This window comes from Apium graveolens, chromosome 2, assembly GCF_009905375.1.
Source record: "Apium graveolens cultivar Ventura chromosome 2, ASM990537v1, whole genome shotgun sequence".
Lineage (NCBI taxonomy): Eukaryota > Viridiplantae > Streptophyta > Magnoliopsida > Apiales > Apiaceae > Apium > Apium graveolens.
In genome coordinates, this window is record NC_133648.1 from 159,230,738 (window position 1) to 159,240,818 (window position 10,081).

General features: G+C 40.8%; 1 non-coding gene across 1 annotated transcript; it reads left to right on the plus strand.

Moving 5' to 3' along the window:
- Positions 1 to 6,517: 6,517 nt before the first annotated feature.
- On the plus strand, positions 6,518 to 6,624 carry LOC141709136 (small nucleolar RNA R71). The gene has a single exon (XR_012569728.1). It is a non-coding gene; the product is annotated as a small nucleolar RNA R71 (small nucleolar RNA).
- The last annotated feature ends 3,457 nt before the right edge of the window (positions 6,625 to 10,081 follow it).

Here is a 10,081-nt window from a genome sequence, read left to right on the forward strand (position 1 = left end):
ACAAGTGTCTCTAGCATGCAAAGCAATCCAATACAGAATCCTCACTCTCAACGGGTGGAGTGTTAGGCGTGTCTAGAGGCGGATACACTGATTACTCACCAAAAACTGGCCACTGGATGTCAACACCGGTGACTCTAAAAGCTGTCCCAAGTGCCTGGGTGAGATCATGTGCAAACCGACTATGGATGTCGTGCATCGCATCCATCCTCCTCGCGAGACGCCTATACTGTATCGAACTCAAACCAGCTCCCATCTCTACTCCTGCTGCTTCTGCGACGAACCAACCTCCTCTCCATATTGAGCTCTCCAAGCTGCTCTACGGGCATGCTGATAACCTCCTGTTGTAGTTGCTTCCATAGGCACACCACCTGGAAAATGATCATATGAATAACCAAGCCCCTTAGGATCGGGCTTCCCTCAATACTACTCTTGCATGCTCTGCAGCGTAGAACTATCAATAGGAGCACTGGGAAGCTGAAGCTGCTCATGTGCTGGCCAATGAACACCAACTGCCACGCACAACTTCGTCACAACTGACGCATATGGAATAACACCTGTAGTACCTCCCCTTAAGAATCTCAAAATCCCCTGATGTATCACCATCCCCAAGTCAATGTAATCACCCTGCAGAATACCCCACAGCAGATGAGCATGCTCCACAGTAATCTCATGCACATGTGAAGATGGCATGATGTTAGCACAAATAAACGAGTTCCAAGCCCGTGTAAACCTGTTCATGCAAGACGTAGGGAACGTGGAGTAATCAGTAGTGCCCCTCTTGAACTTCCAATGAGTCTCAGGCACATAAGGAGTAGCAACGATGAGATCCATATCAAAGTCATCCAGAGTTTTATCGTTCCAGGTGTCCTGACCCACCTTCCTTGCGGGCTTCTCAATCACCGCCCTGATAGCATCAGTACTGTACTCTACAGTCCCCCCCTCACCATCGTGAACCCATTCTTCTCCGCCTTGGTGTTCGCATAGAACTCCCGTACAATACTCATGGGCACAGCAGCGGGTGCCTCATAAAAAGAAACCCAGCCGATCTCGAAAATCATCTTTAACAACTTACCATCCTTCCCTGATGGCAGAAAACCTCGCTCATTAGCAATAATATTCGAGAAAAGCCTCGTGTACTCCTCCTCAGCTTCAGGAGTAGAAAACCTGGGCCTCACACCAAGATGAAGAGTCGGTGGTGCTGCTTCCAACTTATGTTCATTGTCTCTTGGGTGCCATCGGGATTGAAGAAGAAAGAATAAAAGCTTAAGTGTTTAGAGAGAATTTGTGTTGAGAGTTTGTGAATTTATGGAGAAGTTGTGTGTAAGTGTATGTATTTATAGGTGGAGAGGTATGAATTCTTTAAGGAAAAGAAGTGGGAATTGATTATGGGAATCGTGGGAAAAATAGGATTAGGAGAGGGAATTATGGGATGTGAAAGAGTAAAAATCGGGTTGGAAGTGATTTTTAGGTAAAAATCCCGATTTTACCTTGAAACTGCCGTTTTTATTTTTTTCGAACAGTGAATTGACGCGGGCGCGCGCTAGGACAGCGCGGGCGCGCTCACTCTCTGGAAAACCGGCGCGGCCGCGCGCTAGAACAGCGCGGGTGCGCTTGATTATTGGAAAAACGGCGTGGCCGCGCGCTTGTACAGCGCAGGCGCGCTCAGCTTCTGTAGTTGGCCCTGATCTTTTTCCTTTTTCTGGTTTTTTTGTGATTTTCTCTTTTCTTCTTGCTTCTTCTACCTACTAATGTACAACATACTTGGGTTGCCTCCCAAGAAGCATTTCTTTTACGTTGCTAGCTCGACGTAGAATCTTGTGATCAAATGGATAATAAAACGACACTAACCACCTCGTGGTTTGCCGTGTCACCATAATAATGCTTCAACCTTTGACCATTTACCTTGAATGTCCACCGCTCCATGTGGAAACACAGTTTTGACAATAAACGGCTCTGACCATCTTGACTTCAACTTTCCAGGAAAAAGACGGAGATGAGAGTTGAACAAAAGAACTTGTTGCCTCGACACAAATGACTTGAGCACTAGACCCCTATCGTGCCACCTCTTGACTTTCTCCTTATACATTTTGTTGTTCTCATAAGTTTGAAGTCTAAACTCGTCAAGTTCATTCAATTAAAGCATCCTCTTCTTTCCAGCCGCATCCAAGTCCAGATTCAACTTCTTCAGAGCCTAATATGCCTTATGCTCGAGCTCCACAGGCAAATGACACCCCTTACCATGAACCAACGAAAACGGCGACATTCCCAATGGAGTCTTATATGTTGTTGTATACGCCCATATAGCTTCTTCAAGCTTCAAAGACCGATCCTTCCTTGATGGACACACCATTTTCTCCAAAATGCGCTTAATCTCTCTGTTAGATACCTCAGCTTGACCATTCGTCTGAGGTTGATAAGCCATAGCAATGTGATGATACACATTATACCTTTTCATCATAACAGTGAACTTACGATTGCAAAAATGTGACCCCTCATCACTGATTATGACTCTTGGAGTTCCAAACCTTGGGAATATCTACTTGTGAAGAAAATTAAGCATCACCTTCACATTGTTCGTTGGCAATGCCTTAACTTCAACCCATTTCGACACATAATCAACCACTAACAAGATATACTGATTGTTACAAGATAAGACAAATGGCCCCATGAAATCAATTCCCCAAACATCGAAGACCTCAACCTCGAGAAGCACATTAAGAGGCATCTCATCCCTCTTAGACATATTACCCACACGTTGAGATCAATCATATTTCAAAACAAACTGATGATCATCTTTAAACAACATCGGCCAAAAGAAACCTGCTTGAAGAACACGAGCTACTGTCTTTTCTCCACCATAATGTCCTCCATAAGCCATTGAGTGGAAATCTCACAAGATTCCCCCCATTTCACTGTAAGGAATACATCTCCTGATGATTTGGTCAGCTCCTTGGTGAAAAAGAAATGACTCATCCCATATATACCACTTCACCTCATGTAGAAACTTCTTCCTTTGAGCATAAGATAAGTCGGGAGGCATGATATTACTCACAAGGTAGTTCATAATGTATGCAAACCACGGTTCCTCTTCTTGCACTCCAAACAGTTGCTCATCGAGAAAAGACTCATTTATCAACATCTTATCCAATGAAGTAGCATTAGGATTTTCTAAACACGAGAGATGATCAGCGAATTGATTTTCAGTTCCTTTTCTGTCCTTGATCTCTAGTTCAAATTCTTGGAGCAAAAGAACCCATCTAATCAATCTAGGCTTCGAGTCCTTTTTTGAGACGATATATCGGATTGCGGCGTGATCAGTGAAAACTGTTACCTTAGTCCCAAGTAGGTAAGATCAAAATTTCTCAAAACCATAGACAATAGCCAAAAGTTCTTTCTCCGTAGTAGTATAATTCAGTTGGGCACCATTTAGGGTCTTACTAGCATAGTAGACCATATGAAATATGTTATTCTTCCTTTGCCCAAGAACTGCTCCAACTGCATAGTCGCTTGCATCGCACATCATCTTAAAAGGCTCTTTCCAATCAGGTGTAGTTATGACCGGTGCCGTGATTAGACTCTTCTTTAATGTCTCAAAAGCTGCACGACACTCGTCATCAAACTTGAAAGGAACATCTTTCTCCAACAGACTCCACAATGGCATCAAAATTTTTTAGAAGTCTTTGATGAAACGCCTGTAGAAACCTGTATGACCAAGAAAGCTGCGAATTCCCTTAACAAAAATGGGTGGAAGAAGATTTTCAATGACTCCCACCTTGGCCTTATCCACCTCAAGACCCTTACTAGACACTTTGTGCCCGACAATAATGCCTTGTCGTACCATAAAGTGACATTTTTCCCAATTAAGAACTAGATTGGTCTCAACACACCTCTTGAGAATATGTCCAAGATTTTTCAAGCATTCATCAAAAGAATCGCCAAAGACTGAGAAGTCGTCCATGAACACCTCCACATTCTGGCTAATCATGTCAAAAAGATGGCCATCATATATCTCTAAAATGTGGCTGACGCTCCACACAGACCAAAAGAAACTCGTCTGAAGGCGAAAGTACCAAATGGAGAAGTGAAGGTAGTTTTCTCCTGATCTTCTGGAGCGATACAAATTTGATTGTAACCCGAATATCCATCCAGAAGATAATAGTACTCATGACTGGCCAACCTGTCAAGCATCTGATCAATGAAGGGCAAAGGGAAGTGATCATTTCTAGTGGCTCTGTTTAGCTTCCTGTAGTCCATGCAAACTCTCCACCCCGTGACTGTCCTTATAGGAATAAGCTCATTCTTCTCATTGCTACCACAGTAATTCCACCTTTCTTTGGAACACATTGAACTAGGCTTACCCATGAACTGTCAGAGATAGGGTAGATGATCCCTGTATCTAGCCACTTGAGAATTTTTTTCTTCACTACTTCCTTCATGATAGGATTAAGTCTTCTTTGCTGCTCGACCATAGGTTTGCTACCTTCCTCTAGTAGAATTTTATGCATACGGTAAGAAGGGCTGATTCCCTTGATATCTGATATAGTCCATCCAATTGCTGATTTGAACTCTCTCAGAATCCTCAAAAGCTTTTCCTCATCACTACCTGAAAGGTCGGATGTAATAATAACAGGCAGAGTAGATGCATCACCTAGAAATGCATACCTCAGATGTTCAGGTAAAGGCTTAAGCTTAAGAGCGGGAGCTTCCTCAATAAAAGGATTGAGGCGTTTAGGCACTTTGTTCAATTCCTCCATTCCAAGAGATTCAAAAGGCATATCAATTTTCCTTTTCCAGGGAGAAGCATTCAAATATTGCAATTGTTCTTCCCCTTCATCATCTTCACTATCTGAATTCCCCAATAAGGCTTTTTCTAAGGCATCGGACCTTAACAATTGATCAAGTTCCGAGGTGACCACCGAATCGACCAACTCCACTTTTAAGCACTCCTCATTATCAGTAGGGAATTTCATAGCATTGAACACATTAAAAGTAACATCCTGATCCATAACTTGCATGGTGAGCTCACCCTTCTACACATCTATCAAGGTTCGGCCAGTCGCCAAGAAAGGTCTTCCCAAGATTATGGGAATCTTCTTATCCTCCTCGAAATTAAGAATTACGAAATCAGCAAGAAAGATGAGTTTATCAACCTTGACCAAGACATCCTCTACAATACCTCACGGATATGTAATAGAACGGTCGGCCAACTGCAAGGTCATATAAGTCGGTTTGGGATCATGTAAATCCAACTGCTTGAAAATTGACAAAGCCATCGGATTGATGCTAGCTCCCAAGTCACATAAGCATCTGTCAAAAGACACTTTTCCAATAGTTCATGCAATAGTGAAGCTTCCCGGATCTTTAAGCTTCGGAGGCAACTTCTGTTGCAATACAGCACTGCATTCCTCCGTGAGAGCGACTGTCTGTAAATTGTCTAGCTTCACCTTCCGAGAGAGAATACCTTTCATAAACTTTGCATAACTAGGCATCTGCTCAAGAGCCTCGGCGAAAGGTATGTTGATATGAAGTTTCTTGAACACCTCCAGAAACTTCTCAAATTGCTTGTCCAGCTTTTTCTTCTGCATCCGCTTGGAAACAGGAGGTGGAGGATAGATATGTTTCTCCCCTATATTACCCTCAAGCGGAGTGTGCTCAACAGTAGTCTTCCTTGGTTCCATTTCTTCGTCCTGCTGCACTATTTCTTTCTCAGCCCCAACTTCTTCAGTGAACTCTTGAGTTTGTTCGGGATTCGCAACCTTTCCAGACCTTAAAGTGATTGCCTTTACCTGCTCATTAGCTTCCCTTTTTCCTGGAACTTCAGTATCACTAGGTAATGTACCAGGATGATGATTTAGCAAGGCATTGGTAATTTGCCCAATCTGATTTTCCAAGGTCTTGATAGAAACAGCTTGACTCTTGCACATAAGCTTCAACTCCACTATTTCAGATTTTGCATTGGTTTGTTGCAGCTGGAGTTGTTGTCTAGGTGCATACTGTGGTTGTTGAAAACTAGGGGATTGTATAGTTTAGATGGGTACTGCTGATAAGGCTGTTGAACCGCATTCTGAGCATTGCTCCAACTGAAATTGGGATGATTTCGGTTGTTGGGATGATAAGTGGCTGGCACTGGTTGCTGCAATCGCTGGAAGTTGCTCATGAACTGAGCTGATTCATTAGAAATTGCGCACTGTTCAGTCTTATGGGCACCAGCACAAAGCTCATAAAACTAGCGATTTGATTTAATTCATAATTAGCTAAAGTGTCCACCTTCATTTTCAAATCCTTAAGTTGGGCAGCAATAGCAGTTGCTGCGTCCAACTCCAGAATTCCTGCGACTTTCCCCTGAGTCAGTCTCTGGGAAGGATTATGGTACTCATTAGCAGCCATCAGTTCAATAAGTTCATAAGCTTCATCGTAGCTCTTAGCCCACACGGCTCCTCCTGATGTTGCATCAAGTATGGGTCTAGAAGTGGCACCCAATCCATTATAGAAGCAATTAATAATCATCCAATCAGGCATGCCATGGTGTGGGCACTTCCTTATCATCTCCTTATATCAATCTCAAGCCTCACACAAAGATTCCCCTGTTTGCTGAGCAAACTGGGTAAGAGCATTCCTTATTGTAGCAGTCTTCGCCATGAGGAAGAATTTAGTGAGAAACTTTTGCGCAAGATCCTCCCAAGTGGTGATAGATCCTGCTAGTAGAGATTGTAACCAGCATTTAGCCTTGTCTGTTAGAGAGAATGGGAACAGGCGTAGCTTGGTAGCATCTTCAGTCACATCATTGAATTTGAAAGTGTCACAGATCTCGATGAAATCCCTGATGTGCATGTTGGGGTCTTTAGTAGGAGAACCCCCAAAATGAACTGAGTTCTGTATCATCTGAATCGTGCTTTACTTGATCTCAAAAGTGTTAGCCCTGATGGCTGGTCTAATGATGCTTGACTGAATGTCATTAATATTAGGCTGAGAATAGTCCATCAAAGCCTTCAGATTTTCTGCTTGATCTCCCATCGCTACTACAACTGGTTCTTCAAATTTCTCTTCTTCTTCTACCTTGTTTTCTTCCTCAAAAACTTCCTTACGAACTACCACAACTTCTTCCTCGGCTTTATCCAGTGTTCTCTTACGAGTACGCGAACGCGTATGCATACACCCTCGCTAGAGTACCTGAAATAAGACAAGAAAACAGATAAGTAACAATGTCCGAGTCAATGAACTTTAACGACCACTGATGGAAAGTACATAAACTATCAATTAACACTGCAGCCCCCGGCAGCGGCGCCAAAAACTTGTTAGTCCCTAAACACGCGCTAATAATACATGCAAGTATATGAGTTGGAAAGTAGTATAGAACCTTTTGTAGTTCGTTCCCACAGAGACTGTATTGGTTAAATAATTAATTCATGCACTTAAGAAACAATGTATGGTTATTATTCAATGCTAAGACGATAACGCAGTGGGGTTGTTTATAACTAAGAATTAAACTAATAATTATAACTACGAGAATAAGATTGATTGAGTTAATAACTATGACAAACATGGGATTCTAACTTCATTAAATACTTCATTCAATAGCCTTATTGATCTTAACCTTAGCATGCAATGGTGATGACACTAATTAGATAACACGAAACTGATAAACGGCAACTTTCATTGCACGGGTACCATACTACCAGACATCCACAAAAGAGATAGAAGCTGAATAGATACCAATTATATTGAGACCCTATATGTCTATAGAATTTGAAAACATAACAGTTTAAGCACAAGTTATCTATCTTGATTACACAAGTTAATTAAGATGGTTATAATTACCTACGAATCATGCATGGCAATACATGAACCTATGCTAGCATGGCAAGTTCTAAATCCTTAAATTCACTTTCGCTTCATTAAGAATTAACACACTATCTTATAAGTTCGCGATGCTCATAAGACGAATACGTATAACCAATACTAGGATATCATACAATCACCACATACTAAGGCATCAAACAATTTAACTAAAGAAATCCATAAATAAATCTGTTAGAACCCCACGATAACGATTAGCCCATCATCGGACTCATCATCAACGTGGGTTTCAATGAAAGTATGGTATATAAAATGTAGTCTTTATAATGAATAAATAGAACCAAGTACAAACAAGAGTATAGGTTCAACAAAATAAGAAACGAGCATCCAAGATTATAACTCAAAACAAAGATTCATAAGAATAAACTAGATCGTCTTCGCCTTTGTTGAATTGTGCTGTAGGTCTCTTGTCGTCCTCTCCTTGTGCTCTGGTAAGTCTCCTTATTAAAAAATGATCTTGAGTTATCAATATATAGCAGTCCAAACAACCCAGGAGTCCAGAAAATAGAATTGTAATAGAATCAGGATTTTATTATCCCGATATGGCACGGCCGTGTGCTTCATCAGCGCGGGCGCGCTGGCTTCCTGTACTTCAGCGCGGCTACGCATGTAATAACCCCAAACTTTTGAACTTTTGTAACCCTTATGAATAGTGTTTTAGCTGAATGAGAAAACTTTTCATGCCACACTATGTAGGGGTTCTGTTATGGATATTCTGAGATTTTATTAGTACTCTATATGGTATAGAAGTGTATGTAAAGTTCGTCAGAATCCAATTCCGAACACTTTGGTTTTTCCCGGAAATCCACTAGATACGGAAAGAATTGAGTAAAAGGTAACAGTACAAAAAGGATTTAAATTAAAGGATTATAAGAGAGGATCATAAAAGGAATATAATATATTGAGAAAGGTTAAGGGAACCTAAGTAATAAGATCCCGGGTATGATCCCTCAAACGATAAACGAAAATGAAAGTTAAGCGAACCGTATAACAGATCAGCGGTCATTAGGCAAACAATTAGGAAGTTAATCAAAGGTATAAGAGAGGATGGTGTCATCCAACCAATAGAAAGAGGACAAAGGAGGGGTGATGACATCACAAAGTGATGCAAGCATGACATAAGAGGGAAGGAAATGTGGTGGAATATTAACCACACAAAATCAAGGGTAAATGGGTAATTGACCTAAAACAAAACAAAACTAATTCAACCAACCAAGCAAATATTCATTTTCATCAAAAAAAAAACACAAAATTCTCCTTCATCCTCCCTTTGCTCTCGGCTTTTGCCATTTTCAAAGAAAACAATTTTCAAAATTCAAGTTTAAGGCTTCCTAAATTGGTAAGATAATTCCCTAGTATTCCTTATGCATAGTTATGGCTATTATATGAGTTTAAGCCTCCAAAACATTCACAATCTTCTTCAAAAAATCAATGAAGAAGACAATGAATAGTGACTTCAAGAATTTTAACTTGATTTTCTTGTTTTCCTTTAAGATCCAAGCATCCCCAAGTCATCTTAAGACTTCTTAAGGCTTCCTAGCTACTCACACCACTTCAAGGAAGGTATATCATCTCCAAACCCTAGATTTACTTTGTTAAATAGGATGATTCTAGTTGTTATGGTGATATAGTAGCTTAATGCTTGTTGGTTTAGAATTTGGGTTGGAGTGGTAGTGAAATGGATGGTGAATCTTGTTGTTTTGGTTAAAAGAACTTAAGTATAGTTAAATTCAAGCTTAAGCATAAGTATAAATGTTAATATTGAATTGATTGGGGCTGTAAGGATGTGGTATGGATGGATTTTGGATTGGGATGTGATTGTGGCTTGATTATGGGTTGAATTGGAAGGGTATAAAATTGGGAAATCGCGTAAACATAGTCGTCGTAATGCCCGATTTACTGTAGACTGTTTTTGTTCTTAACATCAGAACCCTTGAACTCACTGCCAAGTTTTGACCATTGCCATTTTTAGATAGTTCATGTTACGAGCTTCGTTTTGATATGTGGTTCGTTTGATTCTGATGAACGGTTTAGGAGAAACGGCCGTTTTAAGTAACGACGTTTCGCGAACGAACCCTTACCCCTCGCCTTACTTTGAAACATAGGTTAAAGACCTTAAAGGACTAATTGAAGTATGAAACATTTATGTAAGGTGTAATAGGCAGTTGGTAAGACACCCGCGAAGGAATCGCCTTAAAACTCGTAATGGTTAAATTATTAAAAA